This window comes from Aulonocara sp. 'chitande type north' Nkhata Bay, linkage group LG12 (assembly GCF_057382095.1).
Source record: "Aulonocara sp. 'chitande type north' Nkhata Bay isolate Kocher_YH1m ecotype deep benthic linkage group LG12, A_spYH_male_GT1.1, whole genome shotgun sequence".
Lineage (NCBI taxonomy): Eukaryota > Metazoa > Chordata > Actinopteri > Cichliformes > Cichlidae > Aulonocara > Aulonocara sp. 'chitande type north' Nkhata Bay.
Window position 1 is genome coordinate 31,135,063 of NC_141355.1, and position 21,559 is coordinate 31,156,621.

The 21,559-nt window shown below is 38.6% G+C and overlaps 1 protein-coding gene across 1 annotated transcript in view; it reads left to right on the plus strand.

Moving 5' to 3' along the window:
• Positions 1-21,559, plus strand: part of LOC147317771 (transmembrane protein 132C) — a 285,996-nt gene that overhangs the window by 124,467 nt on the left and 139,970 nt on the right. The gene's annotated exons all lie outside the window — the stretch shown is intronic.

A 21,559-nucleotide genomic window follows, 5' to 3' on the forward strand; every position in this document is an offset into this window, starting at 1 on the left:
AACCACTCAGGCACATAGACTAAAGGTGTTTCTCTGAGCGGCAAAGAGAAAAGATGAGTTATGCGTTTACTTTTTGTTTGGTTTTTGTTTTGTTCTTATTTTGTGTCTTCAACCATTGTCATCCCATTACCATGCTCTTATTACCATTTTCTTTTCCCTTTCCTTTGGATTGGCTCTGTATCCGCTGCACTCTTTGCTTTTCTCACTTTTCAATCCTCTTCTCTTCACCAGAAATCTTTGCTATTGACAGGGGCAGGGGAGGGGAAAGGGAGGAGAAGAGGAGGAGAAAAGGAGGATAACAGCAGGCTCTATCCATCATGGCAAAACCAAGGGGTGGAGAAGGAGATGCACTGAGCTTGTGCTGACTGCTCACATAAGCAAAAATGTGACAGGATATAACATTTAAGTATCCAGTTTGTGAACAATCAGTTTAGGGTCTCTTGTGAAATTAAAATGTATAGGACTGGCTTTAAAGAATGCAAATAATAACAATGTGTTTGTATTCATATAAGCTACACATACTACATATTTTAATGTTCATCGCCAAAAGTATCACAACCTCTAATTTAAATTAGTGGTTGTAATCATTGGTCCAGCAAAATTACATGGCAGTTCTGCACACCATTGGTGTGGTGAAATGGCAGAATAACCTTTATTTAACCTTTATTTAAACAGAAAGTCCCTTAATATTAAAATCTTTTTTTCAAGGCAGACAAAATGGATCTAAAGTAAAGCTTAAAGCAGTCCAACTGCATTGCATGAATCAGAATAAATAAGGTCAGCTCACAATATCTTTTTTTTTTAGTCATGAACCAGTAATTTTCTCCATAGTATAACTTGGGGTTCAAGAAAATATCAAATGTTATTTTCAATTTCTTTTGGCTGATTAGGGCATTCTAGCTTTGGCTTTATTATTGAGTAAAGTAATTAGTGACAAGCACTCGTGAACACACAAAAGCAGAGTATCTAAACTCTTTTTAATGCAATTTTTGGGATTCAGTCTGGAACTAATAAACTCCAAAAAGAAATCCTTTGCAAGAATCAACCAGGTGCCTAAATGAAAGTAATAATAGCAATTGCAAAACATTTTTTTAAATCCAGTATCCAAGCATTCACACCTGGGATCTGCTCAGTACAACATTAGTCCTGTGCAGATGTCAGACTTGGTGCCTCAGCACCTCTGACATACTTTTCCTTCTCATTAAGTCTATGTGACCCTCCTTCCAACCAGCAGCTCCGTTCTCTCCCCATTAGGCTTTCGCCATCTCTATTTTTCATTCTGATTGTAACTCCGTACTGCAGTGTAGATGAGTCAGCTGTGGCAAATAAATTCAGATAGCCACACTGAATGAGCTCCTAAAACTCTACCCTGGATGTTTTTGTTGAATGAGCTCCAAAGACCTGACTGATGAAGCAGAAACAAGCTTTTCATTGGTGGCATGTTGAATTAGTAGACTTAGTCAGGCCAGGATAGAGGAGAGCAGAGGTGAAGGAAGCAAGGAGAGGTGGGGGGTAGAGCTGTTATCACAAGGCAGCACCTGGCCCAAAGACAGACAGGATGGGACAGAGACGTCTGTCAAATACACACAGTGAAGCAGAGACATACGCATGCATGAAGCCACACTCAGCCCATATAATATACATGTCAGTGTATTTGTTTATCCACTTTTTCTGTAGTCCTTAAAGGTCATTGTGGCTGTCTGTTTTTTCATCTCTCTGTCATCGTCCCTGCAATTTCTGACTTTTTAATCATACAACACGCTACTTTTCATAATTAAAAAAGCTGATGAGATGCTAACACCGTGTGGGAAAAATTACTGCAGTTTTTGTTTCACTTTCACTTTCCTTGTGGATTAACTGGCTTGAGATTTGATCTTACTTTTTAGCATTATTTAGCAGATAGCATTATCCTAAACAAGATATTTTTTAAAATATTTTTTGTTTCATATATATATAGATATCATCCATCGATCGATATCTATATATAAATATTTATCGATATATATATATATACACATATATATATATGTGTATATGTGTATATGTATGTATATATATATGAACACCCAGCACGCCCCTGCGGGCGGTTTATCCTTCAAGCTCGGGTCCTCTACCAGAGGCCTGGGAGCTTGAGGGTCCTGCGCAGTATCTTAGCTGTTCCCAGGACTGCGCTCTTCTGGACAGAGATCTCCGATGTTATTCCCGGGATCTGCTGGAGCCACTCGCCTAGCTTGGGAGTCACCGCACCTAGTGCTCCGATTACCACGGGGACCACCGTTACCTTCACCCTCCACATCCTCTCGAGCTCTTCTCTGAGCCCTTGGTATTTCTCCAGCTTCTCATGTTCCTTCTTCCTGATATTGCTGTCATTCGGAACCGCTACATCGATCACTACGGCCGTCTTCTTCTGTTTGTCTACCACCACTATGTCCGGTTGGTTAGCCACCATCATTTTGTCCGTCTGTATCTGGAAGTCCCACAGGATCTTAGCTCGGTCATTCTCCACCACCCTTGGGGGCATCTCCCATTTTGACCTCGGGACTTCCAGGTTATACTCGGCACAGATGTTCCTGTACACCGGCCACTTGGTTATGGCGTTCCATGTATGCCTTGCCTGCTAGCATCTTGCACCCTGCTGTTATGTGCTGGATTGTCTCTGGGGCATCTTTACACAGCCTGCACCTGGGGTCTTGCCTGGTGTGATAGACCCCAGCCTCTATGGATCTTGTACTCAGAGCTTGTTCTTGTGCTGCCATGATTAGTGCCTCTGTGCTGTCTTTCAGTCCAGCTTTGTCCAGCCACTGGTAGGATTTCTGGATATCAGCCACCTCCTCTATCTGCCGGTGGTACATACCGTGCAGGGGCCTGTCCTTCCATGATGGTTCCTCGTCTCCCTCCTCTTTCTTGGGTTTCTGCTGCCTGAGGTATTCACTGAGCACTCGGTCAGTTGGGGCCATCTTCCCAATGTATTCTTGGATGTTCGTTGTCTCATCCTGGACTGTGGTGCTGACACTCACCAGTCCCCGGCCCCCTTCCTTCCGCTTAGCGTACAGCCTCAGGGTGCTGGACTTGGGGTGAAACCCTCCATGCATGGTAAGGAGCTTTCTTGTCTTGATGTCAGTGGCTTCTATCTCCTCCTTTGGCCAGCCTATTATCCCAGCAGGGTACCTGATCACGGGCAGGGCGTACGTGTTGATGGCCCGGATCTTGTTCTTACCATTCAGCTGACTCCTCAGGACTTGCCTGACCCTCTGCAGGTACTTGGTGGTTGCAGCTTTTCTAGCGGCCTCTTCATGGTTCCCATTCGCCTGCGGGATCCCCAGGTACTTGTAACTGTCCTCTATGTCTGCAATGTTGCCTTCTGGTAGTTCAATCCCCTCAGTTCTGACTACCTTCCCTCTCTTTGTTACCATCCGACTACACTTCTCCAGTCCGAATGACATTCCAATGTCATTGCTGTATAGCCTGGTAGTGTGGATCAGTGAATCGATGTCTCGTTCACTCTTGGCATACAGCTTGATGTCATCCATGTACAGGAGGTGGCTGACAACTGCTTCGTTCCGTAGTCGGTATCCGTAGCCAGTCTTGTTAATGATCTCACTGAGGGGGTTCAGGCCTATGCAGAACAGCAGTGGGGACAGAGCATCTCCTTGGTAGATCCCGCACTTGATGGTGACTTGTGCTATGGGCTTGGAGTTGGCCTCTAGTGTTGTACGCCACATCCCCATTAAATTCCTGATGAAGGCTCTTAGGGTCCCATTGATCTTGTACAATTCTAGGCATTCCAGTATCCAGCTGTGGGGCATTGAGTCATAGGCCTTCTTGTAATCAATCCAGGCAGTGCACAGGTTGGTCAGTCTGGTCTTGCAGTCTCGGCTGACTGTTCTGTCTACCAGTAGCTGGTGTTTTGCGCCTCTGGTATTCTTGCCAATCCCTTTCTGTGTCCCGCTCATGTATTGACCCATGTGCCTGTTCATCTTAGCCGATATGATGCCTGACAGGAGCTTCCATGTAGTACTGAGGCAGGTTATTGGTCGGTAGTTGGTATATGTGTGTGTGTATATATATATATATATATATATATATATATATATATATATATATATATATATGTATATACGTATATACGTATATATATATGTACATATATATATATGTATACATATATGTATATATGTATATATATATGTATATATATATGTATATGTTAGTAGACAAACAGAAGAAGACGGCCGTAGTGATCGATGTAGCGGTTCCGAATGACAGCAATATCAGGAAGAAGGAACATGAGAAGCTGGAGAAATACCAAGGGCTCAGAGAAGAGCTCGAGAGGATGTGGAGGGTGAAGGTAACAGTGGTCCCCGTGGTAATCGGAGCACTAGGTGCGGTGACTCCCAAGCTAGGCGAGTGGCTCCAGCAGATCCCGGGAAAAACATCGGAGATCTCTGTCCAGAAGAGCGCAGTCCTGGGAACAGCTAAGATACTGCGCAGGACCCTCAAGCTCCCAGGCCTCTGGTAGAGGACCCGAGCTTGAAGGATAAACCGCCCGCAGGGGCGTGCTGGGTGTTTTTTTTTATATGTATATATATATATATATGTGTATATATATATATATATATATGTATATGTATGTATGTATATGTATATGTATGTATGTATATGTATATGTATATATATGTATATGTATATGTATGTATGTATATATATGTATATGTATATATGTATATGTATATGTATATATATGTATATGTATATATATATATGTATATGTATATATATATATATATATATATGTATATGTATATATATATATGTGTGTATATATATGTGTATATATAGTTTCATGGAATTTCTCTTTCAGTCTCCCTTTTCTAGAAGTTCATTCTTCTCTCTTCCTTCCACACACTTAGATTTTACACAGACACGCACACACCTGTTGTATTTGTAGTAAATAAATAAAATAAATTTTTAAAAAGGCCTTATAATTAGCATGTTTGCTGCTGCATACCAAGCAGTATTGTGTATAAATGGGCATGTGACTCCACATAGCAGAATTAGTGGAGCATGTAAGAAAATAAAGGATTTGAAGGATTTAAAGTGCACCCCTGTGCTGAGTTTTTTTTAATTTCGCTGATGGCAATTGGAACCCTTAGGTGTTGCTTCTCTATCACAGCAGGTGACTCTTTTAACCTTTTGGCTTTGTTTAGCATTGGAACAACATTAAGCACATTGAAATTTGCATAACAGGGCTCATTTTTCACTTTCTCTTGTGTCTTGTGTTTTTGTGAAAATAGAAATTCCCAAAGTATTACATGATGATTGATTGTAGGCACTATTAAAATAGTTTTACTTATTCTATAGTCTGCTGAGAGGCACATAGAGTTTTGATCAGTCACTTTAACATTATTCAGTGCAGAAACTGTCCTTTCAACTGTTCTTCCACCTTAATTAGGAAAATCATAGTGTAGCAGCAGTAAAGGGCAAAATTTCAGCCTATAGTTTTACTGCATACTTGCCAAGCAATTGCAGCAGTTTAGCTACATCAAAGAGATTTATGTTTATGTTTATTTTCCATCATATTGATTGAACGGAACTAAAAGTGACACATTTCCTCCTTGGGGAAGAATATTCTACTGATTATTTTAAAAAGTAAAAAGAATTCAAACACATTCTCCTTTTCCAAGCATTCAGATACCTTATTATTTGCTGTGCTGGTTGTGGAGAAGGCAAAGATCTCATTTCCAGAGTACTTTGTTTGTAATTATTATTGGATGAAGAAAGTTTCAAGTTGATTGTCTAAAGCAAAAATCTTTAAATTTTGATTGTTATTAATCTGGATTATTTTCTGTCAGTTTTAAGGTTTGACATATCAGGACATAAAAAAAATGATATAGTCTTTACTAGAGATGGACCGATCCGATATTACTTATCGGTATCTGTCCGATACTGACCTAAATTACTGGATCAGATATCGGAGAGAAATAAAAAATGTAATCTGATGCACTAACTATCACAAAAGCACCTCACAAAATTTGCGACATGGCGCAACCCAGCTCATGACCGTAGCCAGAGCAGTATGTGTCACATGATAGAGCGGCTGTGGCGTTTAAATGCACTTTGCACCAGAAAGAAGAAACCAGCGGCTAAAGAACAGCAACATGTTTAAGCTTGATAAGCTGTTGTTAGAATTTATTTAATTAATATTACTTTGTACACCAGGATCCTTTTCTACGTAGCTGACAGCTGGTAACTGTGCAGGGGTGGATCTAGCAACGTTTTGCCAGGGGGCCAGGTTAGGGCATTAACAGGGAAAATTCTGTTGAAGAAAAATGTTGAATCTTTTTAATTATTGTAGAAAAATAATTGATTTCTGTCCATTTGTTTTACACATGCATTAAATTAAAGTTGATTATGTCGCTTAAGCATCATGAGGCGAGGGGTGGGGGGGGTGGTTCCATTTTTTTTTTCTGCTGGGAGCTGGCAGCCCCATTAGTTAGGTTGCTTAATATTTCCGCTAAGTACTCTTCAAAATACCAGAATAGGGAGGATGCTGTAGGTTTATGTTTATTAGATTGATCAGTTTTGCTGAACTATGAAATATTTTGGATGCAGTGTATTTTTTGCATAAAGGTATAACAGAATAGCTTAAGTGTTTTGTTTTTTAAGACGTGAGTATTAACTTATACAAAATGCAGCAATTTAAAAAAACAACAACAGTTTTATTGATTATAAAATACACTATAATCAGATTCATATTTCGAACATAAAAAAAGTGGTATCGTGCCATCTCTAGTCCTTACCGGGGCTTAACTAAAAGCCAGTCTGCTATACTGTAGACGTGTTGGTGTGGTTGGGATGACTATGTGTGTGTGCGGAGAAGTGTGTGTAAAAGTGTCCTGACAGCGCACAGATCAAGTGAGACCAATATCCACTTCACCTGTTTATGTCGAGCTGTGTGTGAATGAGTGGGTGTGTGAGCAATCTGCCTGACAGCATTCTCCTCCTCGGACAACAAACTGTTATGACATGTAGCATTGTTTCATTCACTCCCAGAAACACACTTCAGACTCCAGTTGCCCTTGTATCATTGAGTCTCTCCTTCCAGCTTTGTTTGTTGAGCTAACCTGTTGTTTGCTGATTTTGTTGGCATGTTTGTTTGTTTGTTTTTCCCCCTGCCAAATTATACCTTTGCTACCACTGGTATAGCCTATTGACACATGGGATTTTCTTTTTTGGCTGAGAAAATGCCTGTGTTTGCGGATGTTCAAATGTGTCTGTGCTTATTATTGTATAATATTTCCTTTGTTTGAAATGTTTTACATTTCAATTTAAATTCATCAGCAGTAGAAGAAAAGCATGTAGGCATCCAGCTCATTGCTCCCTGCAAATACTGCTTCATACAAAAGTTGAAGACTGATGAGTAAATATCTCTCTATAGCCTACAGATGGATGCTGGAATGCTCGGAGAGGTTGAAACAGCAGGTGGCGTCTAGAGCTGGAGATCTCTGCAATCCTTCTTGTCAAGGTTTTCAGCCGTTACTTGTGTTCCTTATATTTGCTTTGCTCTCCCATTGAATGACCCCTTGCCTTCATACCTTGGTGAATGACCTGCCATGTGTGACCTTGTAAGAACCTTTACTTGGAGGTCATTATATCTTGTTCTGGAGTAGTGGGTGACCATCCAATTTACTGGTTATGTCCAGCCAGCTGCAAACTAGTGCTTTTCTCTATGATGTCTTCAAAACTTCCCCAGCCATGTAAGAAAGAACCAACTACACATGGGTAGGGTGTTTTTTGTTTTTGTTTGTTTTGTTTTTATACCTCAGCAGCTGCCTGTCTGCTTTTCCTTTTACAAAATATAAATCTAAACTGTCCCCAAGTACTGGAAAATAAACAAGAAAGTAAAAACAGCAAATCATATTAATTATGGAACAAAAACCCTTCCTGCTGATCAGATTTAATATATTGCTGAAAGTCCTTCCTCAGCCTTTCAGTCTGTGCCTGCTAGTGATCTGTGGTTGAGTAGCTGGTAGCTACATTGCTAATCTGGGATGGCAGCCCAGAGGACTATCTTGAACCTACTACAGAAGCCAGCTACCCACCACTATTGTCTGTGCCTTTGTTTACAGAAAAATATGTCGTTCTAATCCCATGTGTGGTGGGAAGTGGAGTGGGCGGTTTGATTCCATGTGTGAGGGTTTTTATTTGAAAGAAATCCAGTATCCAAACATCAAGCTCTGCAGATTACATTACCGATGTCCTCTACAAAAATGTGTACGAAAGAAGCAGTTGTTAAAGTCCCACGCATTGCTGCATATATACTGGACTGCTGCTGCACTTGGCTTCATCCACCAAGAAAAGACTGTAACAATGAAGAAATGGTCACTAAGAAATTGGTGTTTGTTTAGTGTTACAATCAATGCTCTGTTAATCAGTTAGAGCTTTACAATAAAACTCCAAAATGGTTGTTTTATAGCAATCAATATACTTGACATTTTCCTGTTTATCGATCATTGCTTAAACTTGCTGATACATTGCAGGATAGTTGTACGGTGCAGCTGTGATTCCAATAATGGTAATGTATGCATGGATACGGGAGTTGAGTCTTATACTAAACAGAGGTGTAAAAAAAATCACCAGGCCCTTTGCAATACATACACTATTTACAGTTTATCATTCATGAACATCTTTGTGAATAATTTAGTGGGTACCAAATCTTTATTAGGCTTCATAATTTTTTGCTGCAGCTGTGCATAGACGAGCATTTGTTTATTTATTTTTTATCTCTGCAGTGGTCCTTTGCACTGAGCTTAGATTTGATACTTTTTTTTTTTAATTTAGTGAATCCAATGAAGCCCCCCCCCCCCCCCCCCCCCCCCCCCCCCACAAAGCAAACAGAAAATGATTAAATTACAATTTCTCAGTTGAAACCTTGTTTGGATGGATGGATGGATGGATGGAGTGAGTCCTCCACCAGAAGCCTGGGAGCCTGAGGGTCTTGCACAGTATCTTTGCTCATCCTAGGACTGTGCTCTTCTGGAAAAAGATTTTAGAAGTCATGCCTGGGATCTGCTGGAGCCAATTGCGTAGTTTGGGGTCTAAGTGCTAGTGCTCCCATTACCGTGACAACCACTCTTGCCTCCACCCTTCTCTACCTTTTTTCTCAGCCCTTGGTACTTATCAACCTTTTATGTGTTCCTTCTTATTCATGTTGCTATAACTAGCTACATCCATTACTACATCCTTTTTCCTCTGCTTGTCCACCACTACTATCCTGTTGGTTAGCCCTCACCACTTGGTCTTTCTGGATCTGTAAGTCCTACAGGGTCTTAGCTTGGTCATTGTCAACCACCCTAGGGGGTGTATTTCATTTTGACCTTGGGACTTCCAGGCCACATTTGGCATTCCAGTATACTACCTTCTGCCAGATACTCTTCCAGTATTGCTTCATCTCCACACTAGGTGGGACTGTTCTCTTATGGTTTCCCTGCCACCGAGAATGCATCTTGGATGGTTCAGTGGAGAACATCTGGGTGATTCTGCTGGCTTCTGTCTGTCTGGTATAGCTCTTCAAGCAGTCAGAAACTGACAAGGAAAGATTCACAGCATTGGCTAAGGTCTCGGATACAGCAGCTGGTTGTATTTCTTATCCCTTTCTTCATCACACCACCTGGTGGGGCTGGTTGTGGCTGTTCAGCAAGCATTACCCTCAATTGAGAAGGAGAATAAAGGGAAGGGAACTGCAGAAAGTTGTAATGTGTGACTTCCTTATCTGCAATTCTGGCAAATCAGCTGATCTCAGTGACATCCCCCATTTTGTTCTAAAAATCCAAACATTCATGATGTGCTGTTTAAGCTGATTAAGCTTGCAGACATTTGCACCTTTGCCGAATTACCTAGGTACATAACATCTCCCCTTTTTCATGCTCTGTTTAACTTACTCAGTGTCAGATCCTTTGAGATACTTTGCCAGTTCTGCACAGAATTTTTTAGTGTTTTCCTTGTGTCTGTTTTTTATTTTTATTTTTTTATTTATATAGATGGAGTGGTGCTGCATACGTGTTATTTAAATTAGGTGCCACTATTTTACTATACAGCAGTGAATTCTAAAAATTTATTAGACAAAGAACCTATTTTTGGACTTCTGCTTCTTTATGCCACAACAGTGTATTTTAAATCAAGCAGTCAATATGGAATTGAACTGTAATTTTAAAAGCATGATATTTTTGCAAATTTTACAAATAAAAAAAAAAAAAACATTAAAGCTGATAGATGCCTTGATTGGCATTATTCAGTGCCTATAAACTATGAAACGTGAATATTATGAATTTGCGACTTCTGAAGTTATGGTTTGTCATGATTTATGCCTGAATTAGACTTGAGTGGAAAATTTACATCATAACTTACAATGTAACTGGAAGACCCTCTTAACCCTATGTCGTACGCTTCCACATAACCTGACATGCACCTCCTGAAAAATGTAACTACATGACCGAAATACATGGAAAGTTGTGGGTTAAAAGGGGTTTCCAGTTATGTCGTAAGTTATGATGCAGCTGCAGAAGCCTAAATCAGGCATCAGCAGCAACGGCCACATTGTTCAACAGTCCTGAAACATAGGGCCATATTGGGTTCCTGTAGAAAAGAATGATAGTGGCTTCTTTAGATAAAGCAAATATTAAAAATAATCATAAAAAAATATCATTCAGTAGCAACACCAGGGATGAAAAATCAAAGAATAAAAAGACAACAACGGCAGCAACAGCACATGAAAGAATAAGTAAGTAAAAGGCAAGACAAAGTGAAAGATTCTCAATAGCATGATAAAACAGATGTTCCACCAAATGACACATTGGACCTGTGACCAACATAACAAGGCTCTTTTACATCAAGCTTTGAATTTCTTAACACATGTTTAGTATAAACGACTTGCAGTCTCTCCATCTGTCTCACCATGTCTTAAAAAATTACCCCCATCTGTTTATTCTAAAGTATAAAACACTTGAATACCAATCTGTCCATCTAACTTAAACAATAAAAAAACTACATTCAAGGTCTTAAACACCTAAAATGTTCAAAACTGAACTATGAATTTAATATTTAAAAAGATTTTTAAAAAATAATTGAAAAATGTGTACATAATTGTCAATTTTACAATAATCTCATGACCTAAGAATTATGTATAAGCTCGTAACTTGTGCTCAAAAATAAATAAATTAATAAACAATTCTCTCAGGATTCCAATTCCTTGACAGCTTGTCACACTTAAAAAAAAAAAGTAACCGCTTCATTTTAGTGTTGGGATCACAACAACAGATTGTTTTCCTTCTGCCTCTCAAAAAGCAGGAAAAGCAGCAAACAAGATTTTAATGATTTGACAGTTGACTCATTTAAATGCCACTCATGTCCATTGAAGGCATCTTTTACAGAATGTGTTGAAGAATATGCAGTTGGTGGGTTGAATTTTGTTTAACATCTGTCTTCTCTTGTTTTTCTGCCATTTTAGTTACCATTGGCAGCGATATTTCTTTAATTTTTCACTGAATGTACCATTTCACACTTTAGGCAATCTTGGCAAACCTTTGTGCAATGAATAATATTTTCCATTCCCACGTCTTGAAAAGCACAGGTTTTAGGTTTGAGCAGTTGTTTGAGCACATTTGAATAATATAAATTTACTACTAGCCTTCCACCCAAACATAAAATTCTTAAGAAAGTTTTGCTATGTATTCATTCACCAGGTTTACAGAGCAATGATGTAATTTCAGACTTGAAATAAAATGTGCTGTACTGGTTTACTTACTCAAAAGCTTCAGTTTATATATAAGATGAGGGCATTAAAATGCACTTTTACAGTGCTTCTTTCTAATGTCTTTTTGCTGTTCTAACAAGTTCAGACCCAACAAACACCATTTGCTTTTACTCGTGTCTCTTGGACACATCTGCTAAACATGCAGCAAGTTTGTTTTGACACATAGCATATGGCTTTTGTTTTGAGAAGAATTCCTTTTGGGTTCACATTTACATTTGTAGCACTTAACTGACACTTTCATCTGGCAACTATTGAATAAGCATCATTTGCTTACAATAATTATTGCGTGCTAAGCACATTGATATAGATCACTGTAAATGGTAGTATGAAGCCCCTTTCATGTGCTCTTAACTTTCCACAGCATTTGAATGTGTCTTCACTTCACTCTGGTCAAATCTTTCAAAGGTTAGAATAACAATATTACAACGGTTAGATCTCCATGATAATGCAACATGTGAAAACTGCATTTAGTCACATTAATTGACAAATATAAACAAGATCATGATACCCTGACATAAGAAAGACACAACCAAGAACGCATTTCAGCCATCAGCAGACTTTCTAGGAACTGAACAGTCTTTTGGGCAACTTAAAGAATTTAAAGAGTAGCTCTCTGCATCTAAGAGCAGTGGGAATGTGAAAGCATGGTGTGAAAGGAGATAAAAGCTCAGAAAATCTTCTTTTGAGCCATACGTCTCTTGTTATTCCACTATGTCTGTAATAAAGAAGGAACTTCAAACAAGAACGTGACAGTAACATGAGCTGACTGTGGTTCTGGCTCTCAAGCTAGCCTGCACGAAGGCATTATAGGTCACTTGGTGTAGAGTCCAGGCTCACATATACAGCAAATACCACTCATACAGTGACTCACTCCTGTACAGTTTCCTGTACATTTCACTCTGTTGGCATCTTAAACAGCTCGGGCTAAATCATCCTGAAGATCATCTATAAGATAAATTTAGTTAACAGGAGGGTGTGTAGCAACAACGATCAATGCCTCGCAGGCTTTCACTTTCTCCTAATGCTTTAGACCTTGGTAAAATTGAAATTTTCTGGTGAACAATGGATGTTCCTTGTATGTTCAGCACACTTTGAGACACTAGAGAAAAAACAACTTGGCCTTTTTGTTCTTTGTCTTTGTATATGTATATATATACACAGCCTTTTAAAGGAATCTATTTTTTCAGCTAAGAAATTGTTACTTGCGTCATGACAGCAGGAATAAATTATGCCTTTAACCAGATTTAGATAGTAGCTACTTTTCAGTGCAGTTTCTGAGCAGTTATGCACCATAGTGATAACCACAGTGACTAACATCGTCTAAAAGTTCATCTTTTTGCCAGATTAACCCTCTCAGGCTCAAATTAAGTTTTTTGTTGCTAATGCACAACCAAGTCCTGCAGTGGTACTTCTGAGTAAAAAAACCTCGTAAAATATGTATGTGGGGTAATCAGGTTGTTAGTTTTTAACTGTTGCAAATCGGCAACGTCTGCCTTGAGAGGGTTAAGTGTCAGTTTAATGAACTTAAAAATATTACTTCTAATCTGTTGAAAAATCAATGATTAACAACTGGTAAAAAGTAAAAGTAAAGTAAAAAACTGAACAGAAATGTAAATTTAAATAACATCAGCGGAACACATAAACCTTGAGGTCTTAAAATCTTCTTTTCTTTCCTAAAACATTTACTAACATGTCCAAATCACTTTTAATCCTGGGTAGACTTACTAAGCCCTTTGAGTAACTTTCATCCTGAGGAGAGCTGTCATTTTATAGCCTTTTAAAGCCTCTGAGCTTTAAACACATGGAATTTCCAAGTAATATAGTCTAATTTTATCAAAGGAAGATACCTAGAGTCAATACACAGAGGAATTTACACTGCTTACATTGTTCCAAGGACAAGCTGTTTATATATAGTTCATTTAATGAACCTGGCTAACTGACTAATATTAAGGCATTGCTTGTAACTTCTGATTGAGAAAAGCCTAAAACCCAAAAGCAAGACAAAAGAAATGCGTAGGTTACTGGTATCTTCCTGGCACGAAGATGTAAGAAAGTGGTCATGCTAAAAGCAAGGCCCAGGTTATGAGCTAAAGTATTACCAATAAAACAGATATTAAGAGAAAGCTGGAAAGGTTTGGATGAATCAGTTGATTGAACTGGATGGATTGTGAACAGTTGTACACAGTGTTATTCTTCTGAAAACATCATGGTGACCTTTCAGAACCTCAGCACCCGTAATTCTGAAATCTCATGTGAACACCGAAATGTTTACAAAAAAAGGTGTGGATCGAAGAGTCAGACTCCTGAAAAGTGTATACCTGCATCTGAGATCTCGAGTGTGGTGTGAATTTGTAGCAGCTATCATACTTGGCTGGTGTTTCTCTCCCTTTCCGTCTTCTACCCCCCATTCGCCCAGCCTTGTTGTTGCCTCTGTGTCACACTTCTGTCTCTAGTTCCTTTCTTCTGTCTCTTTCTTTCTCTCCGAATCTTTTTATCTCTTTGGTAACTGTAAATATGCTCTCCTATAATCAGATCAAACACCGGACTTATGCCTTCATGACACTGTGGGGCAGATGTCCTAAACAGGGCAAAACAGCGTGTGAGTGCAACCCCCAAATAGCGCTGATATTTGGGGGTTGATTTACAAAAATTGTGCTTTTTTATAAATAGGTGCAGTCATTTCATTTCAATATGACATGCCCAATCTGCCAAGAACCATGCAAGTTGATATTCAGCTAAGAGTAACTTACTAACACTACAGGCACAGCTCATTACTTGCTTTGAGAAAAGCATATAATTATAGGTCCATGTTCATGTCCATGTGTACATTAAATGTACGCCTACAGTGGCGGTCTGGCAGAGAGAGTTGTTATGATCAAACAGGCTTCAGTAATTACCAGACGCCAATGTAGGACTGTAAGCTGTACAAAAATATTTTTACATTGTGTTCATGTATTAAGACAACATCTCTTTAAGAGATAAACCAGAACCGGAAATACCCGACTGATAAAAGTTTATTTCTATACTCTGCGACTGGTGGTGTGACCACAATTTTTCTATGCTAGATTTGTTTAGTTTTAAAAAATGGATCTGGAGATTTGATGTGAGAGTCTTCTGTGCATCTGTGATCGATATCTCAGCTATTGTCAAAGTGCATACAGCTGAATTTGTGTAGCTCCACTACTAAAAACAGTCATGAGACACAGCTCACGAGATCGCAGTGTGTGCGCTGTCCATGGTTCTGAAATCTTTTTTTTTTTTTATGAAAAATGTAGGTTTAAAGTTTATTAACATAAATGCATTGATCAGAAGAAAAACAAATATTACCTTCAGACTTTCAAACCAAATCAAACAGAAAAAGCGACTTTTTCTCTCAAGCACAGACTTACTGTGCTTGAGGTCCAAGGCCTGATTATTTTTAGAATTGGTTCAACATCATTATCCATCTATTCTCTCTGTTCTTCAGCTATTTCACTTTGAACCCCATTGTGAAATTCCTGCCACAGAAGTGTCAGTATGTTGTGTTGCTCCTTTTGACTGGTGGTTCCAGGTCATTTATGGAGCAAATTTACATTTAGGTGGCTTAGAAATTTGTATGTTTTCATCAGATCTTCATCTGGCTTTTCAAACACATTTTTCAACACAAGTTGAACAATGTTTCATTCTTTTAGGATGTGCTCTTAAATCTCTGCAATGCAACCATAATTCCACTATATGAAGTACTTAAAATAATACATGCTTTTTTCAGCATTAGACATATCAGTCCAATAAATTGCATGTTCCAGTTGTTAGTCAGTGTGTTTGTGTACAACATTTAACTATTCTTCCCCCTGTATTTTGTACTTGAGAAAGGAACTCCCAAAAACGCATATGGAAGACGGTTGGTCACAAAAATTGACAAATGAATTCTCTCCTCTTAATCACAGTCGTGTCGCTGTGGTCTCTTTGTAAATAATAACAGTACATTTTTTATGGCAAAAACCACTTAACCCTGGTAAATCTGGCTTTATATCTGCGCTGATGGCACTACTAAGAAGGTATGGTGGTTTCAGAGACAACTTTGCATCCCTATTTCCTGGCGAAGGCTTTAACATTTAACAATTAAATAGACGACTTTTTTTTTCTTCGTCAGTCTGAAAATGGAACTGATGTTACAGGATTAAATTAGGTGTAAAGGGAAATAATTGGATTTAAGTGAGTCTCTTGTTTAACAGAGCAAATTGTTATCTTGTTCCTGCACCTATTGTTTGTTTTCCTGGGTCAGCATTCCTTTGAGGAAGGCATCTACACTTTCTCTTTAGACAACGTAGTCTTTGTTAGCGTTAGTGCATTTCTGCATTTCCATAGGTGAAGCCTACAGTTTCTTTGGTAAACTAAACAGTAAGTGTGGGTGAAATATGCATAAGGTTATGATTAAAATATAAGGTGGTTTAAAAAAAGGTTGTACTCAACAAAGTCAATCAAGTGTAATTATTTTGACTCGATTTGATGCTTCGGCCAGCTATATTCTCTTTCATATTCAATCCGGATTTTTTTTTTTTTAAGTCAAGTAGCAAATATGTAATAAAACCTGAGTTTGCTTAATATATTACAGGGAAGGCAGTCTGCATAAGTAAAGTAAACATACACCAAAAAAGGAAAAGGAGACATAATCACATTGACAGAAAGAAAAATTGCATTTGTGATGTTAAAAAAGCAGAGGGGAAATTTATTTATAGTGTAGGTTCTTGGCATTCTTGGCATTGCCTTTTCTCTTTACTTACTCTTTATTTCTTAACTTAGAAAACTAATGTTGAGATGCCAATAAACAAAGCACTGCTCCAGATAAAAAGGAGAAAAAAATCTATTGTAATGCTCTGTGAGCTACCTGTGACCAAGGGGAGCACACTCTAATTCTTAATGAGTAAAACCTTTTTTTAATACAGTTAAAGGTAAGGTCAAGTTATGTGTGTAATTATGGGTTGGTGGGCTTTGTTCATTTCTAATGCAAAATGTGATACTGAATAATAATCTTGTTTCACGACAGAGCTGCATGAGGTACACAAAAAATATAAATAATCCTGATTAATAAAGAAGTAGGCGAATTAGACAAAGGGAAACAAATCGAAAGAGACAGCGCATTGAAGTTTTGCTTGTCTTCCTGCATTACACTGAAAAGTAGACCTACAGAGGAAGAGCATCACATAGAGACTTGTCAGTCTTGGCTGAAGCAGCTTAGGGACGCAGCCTTGTCCATCATCCTTCTTGCTGACAGACATGGACAAAGGCACATACGACCAAAGACCTGACAGATGCAGAACATAGTGTCTTTCTATCTCCTTACATATATGACAGTCTATGTTTTTTATGCATGTTCAGAATTTTCAATCAGGTGAGCAAAATCTTATATTTTTTCATGCATTTAATTTCAAGGGTAAACCGTCAATGCACAGTACTCTAGTTTCTTGATTGAAACCACATGCTGCTTTAAATTCACCATTTTCACTTTTTATTGAATCAATGCTGATTTTTGGCATGGGGACTTTAGAAACTTGACGATTAGCATTTTGATGACTATACAGAGATCGCAGACTGTATGGTGTGTGTAATAGTGTGTGGTTCAGTTAATGAACAAGTTATGAAAAAGGTATGTGAAAAACAATCCACTGGACTAATATTTCCACATAAAACCTACTTCTGAGTGGTGATTTTTGCCTCTCTCCCCTCTCCAATAATTTGAATGACCCTGTTGCACATGTAAACACACTGTTTCATGCCAAAGGTCATTTCATTAAGCTTCAAAGTATATTTTGTATGACAAAGATGTTCTTGGTAGCTGTCACGCAGGAGAATTCAATACATATTTCTGCATTTTAAAATGATAATACAAACAACAGAGTAGCGCATAACCAACTGCATCAGTCATCAGTAGGTGTGTTATTAAAGTAGATAACTAAAATTTATTGAGAAACTATAGGATTAAAAAATTGCAGCAGTTGTTAAAGTATTATTGTTTGTGTCAGAAATATAGATTTCTGACATAAGATCCATTTGTAATACTGGAAAATATAGAAATATGATAATAGACAGTTACACAGAGCATACGCAGAGTAACACTATTACTGCAACTAGGTGCCTTGTGATAAATACAAATTAAATAATCGCTCTCTTTCAACCACTTTAATATCCATCCACCCATGTTCTGCCCTTTGTCTGGGTCCAGATTGGAAGGGACTTCCCTATCTCCAGCCAACTCCTTCAGCTCCTCCAGGGGATCACTGATGCACTGCTAAGCCAGCCGAGAGATGTAATCTGCCCTGGGATGTCCTCTCGGTAGGACATGCTCAAAACTCCTCACCTAGGAGACATCCATGTCAAATGCCTAAACCACCTCAACTGGCTCCTCGCAGAGGAGCAGACATCAGGATGTCCGCCTTTATCAGTGACCCTATTTTATCTGGTACCCAGGGCTGAGGACCATTGGTGAGAGTTGGAATGCAGATTGAGCAGTACATTGAAGCCCTCTAGCATAGCTAATCCATGACCTCTCATATCAAGAAAATGGCACAGAGACATGAGAGTCATAAAAAAAGGAAACACCACAATGGTGACATGGTTCTCACTCTGATCTGTACTTGAAACCAAAGTAATTTAAACACTCGAGCAAAAGGCTTTTTTTCTCCCTTTTGACATAACTGTTACACTGTTTGGTTGTTTATGTGTATGAATTGTAGGTACTGCAAGATTTTGCATGGTTTTATACTATGAATATGCAAATTATGTTTCTGTAGAGCGTTTAAGAAGGTGCTTTATTTGATATTATATCATGAGATCTGTTACATTACAATATGTTGAATTACAAGACGACTGAGGTTTGTGCTCTCACATGAGACTGTTATTTTATTTTATTGCATTGCATTCGCTTCACTATTTTAGCATTTTGTTTTATTTTATTGCCTGTGGAGTGGTGGGGAAATTTTGTTCTTAAATTCATTTTTTCACCTAAATGTTTTATTTATAATTTGTCTTTTTTTTTTTTTTTTAAATGACATCAGAAACAGCAGTATGCGACATTACGTGATGGCAGAGCTTCAGTTCATCCTTTGTCATTTTTTTTTTTTTTTTAATAAATAGGACAGGGGGAATGAATGAGAGAAAGAGGGGGAGAGAAAGAAAGAAAACCAAAGGGGAGAAGAGACGGTGAGAAGGGGGGGGAAGAGAGAGAGAAAAAAAAAGAACTCCTGGGTCACCTGTATGGAGAAAAAAAAAAAAACAAACAAAAAAAACAAACAGAGGAGACAGCAAACAACAAAGAGCAACATAATAATAGAGAAAACAAAGCACCATCACAATAAACTAGCTAGTCATAGATATCAATATTTACTAAATAATAAACGATATTGTGCAGCACGCAAGATAGACAGCGCACAGTGTGCTTTGAGGCAGCAGCCAAGAAAGCTTTAGTCCGCGTCTGTGAATACCCATGTGTTCATACCTGTGTGGATCAGCATGCTTGCATTCCAAAGGTTTCTCCATGTAATGATCTGCTAGGGAGTGTGCTAATTTGTCTTTGCAAAACCTTGTCCTTTAAAAATCGCTCCAATGATTTTTGTTTTTCTCAGTGAATGTTCAAATGTACATTTCTACTCCCTCATATTCCATTCCTGTCATTCTGTCATTCACAGAATATCCTAACTCTTTCGCCAAACTTGCTTTGCTTTACATGCGTTTGCTGCCACTGTATGTGTAGTAACTTTACTTTGAAGTGGCTTGAACTGTGTGGTTGTTGAAGATGGGAGATGGCGAGAGAAAGAAGTGAGTGAGAAAGGGAGATAGAAGAGATTGAAGAAAGGAAAGGAGTGGAGACAGAACCAGAAAATGCAGAATGATGGCACAGTTTTTCCTCCCACATTCAGCTGCTGAATTATAAAATAGAAGTTTTCATTTTATACTGCACTACAGAAAACTCATAAATAAATATTCACTGTATTTTATTTGCATAGACAATGAACAAAGTACACTTCCTTTATTGCAAAATGCAACTTTTGCTCTTCCTTTCTCCTTCATGTTTCCTGATTGCAGCAAAATATAAAATGATGAGCGGGGAATGTTTTCACTTTTCAAAATACACCAAGAAAAAAAATACTTTAGAGTGAAAAAGAAAAAGTAGGTTTTCAGGTTGTTACAAGAGGTTCACAATTTTGTGCCAAACACAACCAAACACAAAAAAAACAGCTTGATTAGATTATTACTGACATACGCAGGTGTTTTTATACATACACACTCACAAGAATATCATGTACAGAGAGCTTATCAAGGGAATTATCAAGGGAAGGGTATGGCATGTTTGCAGACAGTTTTGGCAAGACATAAAGCAAGAGAAACACAAGAAAGTAATAATGAGAAAGAAATAAAAAGTGGAATTTTTTTGCCTCCTACTTCTGTGTTGAGGAAAACTTTTTTTTACTTCAGAGTGTGTCTTTGTCAGTGTTGTTTGTGTATGTGTGTTAATAAGAAGAGGTGTAAACACGATAGTGTGCATGTGTATGCATGCTTATAAAGTGTATTAATAAACTGAGGGAGGGTCTCGTCAAGGTGATAAATAGAACAGAGCACACCGGGACAGATTAGAGAGAGAGTGTGAACAAAAAAAGAAAATAAAGAGATTAACTATAGGATGCCTTGAGAATGAAGGATTGAGGAGGGGCAGAGGGAGGGATGAAGCAATGTATACTGGGAAGGAAGGGAAAGAAATCACTGAGGAATGGATGAAAGGGTGAACAGAAGCTTTATAGGAGGAGGTGAAGAAAAAGAAATGAGACTGAGAGATGAAAGAGTGGACCTGGCTGGAAAAAAATAAAGGAACTGGGGAATGATGGTGATGAAGGAATAGAGATTAGAACATCTACAAGGGAACAATGGAGTAACAGGACGAGGATGGGGATGGCAGGTGATGAGGACATTATCTAGATCAGCGGTTTCCAACCTTTTTGCGCCACGGACTGGTTTATGCCCGACAATATTTTCACGGACCGGCCTTTAAGGTGTCGCGGATAAATACAACAAAATAAAACTAATACCGGTACCGGAAAAAAGAAGATTTATTCATAACACACCTGAAAAGACCAAGGAAAACCGAGTAAACGATAAAAACGATAACAAAATAACGCTGAAAACCGATAAAAACCCTGAAAACTATACATTTCACACCTTAGCCTCAACTCTCGCGGCCCGGTACCAAACGACTCACGGACCGGTACCGGTCCGAGGCCCGGCGGTTGGGAACCGCTGATCTAGATTAAAGAGAAACCTGGATTTAAAAAAATATGCCAGTGCTATACTGAAAGAAGGTTAACATAAGGAAAACAAGACTGGAAGAAAAGAAAAGCGTTCGGATGAGTGGAGAAAGGTGACAAAAAAAGTGTCAGAAAGAGAAAGAAAAGTGGTGAAGCATACTGATGAGAGGAAACGGGAGTGAAGAAGGAAAATGGAAACAAAATTCCTAATCATGTCCCTGAATAATTACTAATTCATTGTAGCCTTTCTCATAAGCAGAACTGCATTCTCTGAATTAGCCATAATCTCCACCGCAAAACACATCTGATTCAGCCTGCTTGCAGCAATTATTCAGTAAAACTCTTAACTTTCTTAAGAGCCTTTTCTGTCACTCCTTTGTCTTCTCCCACCAAAACATACCGTGGGAGTCGGCACCATGCTGCGTGAATCAATTTTAAAAGGCGTTCTATACAAAGAGAGTATGGCACGCAT